This window comes from Apium graveolens, chromosome 7 (assembly GCF_009905375.1).
Source record: "Apium graveolens cultivar Ventura chromosome 7, ASM990537v1, whole genome shotgun sequence".
In the NCBI taxonomy this organism is placed as follows: Eukaryota; Viridiplantae; Streptophyta; class Magnoliopsida; order Apiales; family Apiaceae; genus Apium; species Apium graveolens.
In genome coordinates this window covers 176530568-176531312 of record NC_133653.1, presented here as the reverse complement: position 1 = coordinate 176531312, position 745 = coordinate 176530568, and the positions used below count along the sequence as shown (strand labels likewise).

The 745-nt window shown below is 41.6% G+C and overlaps 1 non-coding gene across 1 annotated transcript; it reads right to left on the bottom strand.

Moving 5' to 3' along the window:
- Window positions 1–275: 275 nt before the first annotated feature.
- Window positions 276–382, bottom strand: LOC141676140 (small nucleolar RNA R71). The gene has a single exon (XR_012556746.1). It is a non-coding gene; the product is annotated as a small nucleolar RNA R71 (small nucleolar RNA).
- Between the last annotated feature and the right edge of the window lie 363 nt (window positions 383–745).

Below are 745 nucleotides of genomic sequence, written 5' to 3'. Positions count from 1 at the left end.
AGTAGAGCACGATCCAGATGATACAGAACTCAGTTCAGTTTGGGGGTAATCCTACTGAAGACCCAAACATGCACATCAGGGATTTCATCGAGATCTATGACACTTTCAAGTTCAACAATGTTTCTGAAGATGCTATCAAGCTGCGACTATTCTCATTCTCTCTGAGGGACAAAGCGAAGTGTTGGTTACATTCTCTACCACCAGGGTCTATCACCAATTGGGAGGATCTTTCTCAAAAGTTTCTCACTAAATTCTTTCCTATGGCAAAGACTGCTGCAATCAGGAATGCTCTCACTCAGTTTGCCCAACAAACTGGTGAATCTCTGTGTGAGGCTTGGGATCGATACAAGGAGATGCTAAGGAAGTGCCCACACCACGACATGCCTGATTGGATGATTATAAACTATTTCTACAATATTCTAGGTGCACACTCTAGACCTATGCTTGATGCAGCATCTGGTGGAGCCTTATGGGCTAAAAGCTACAATGAAGCTTATGAGTTGATTGAGCTAATGGAAGCCAATGAATACCGAAATCCTACGCAAAGAATATTACAAGGAAAGGTATCAGGAATTCTGAAAGTGGATCAAGCTATTGCTATAGCTGCTCAACTTCAAGATTTAACGATGAAAGTGGACTCTTTGGGTAATTATGGAGTTAATCAGATTACTAGCATTTGTGAACTTTGTGCGGGAGCACATGAAACTGAGCAGTGCGCTATTTCTAGCGAATTAGCTTAATTTGT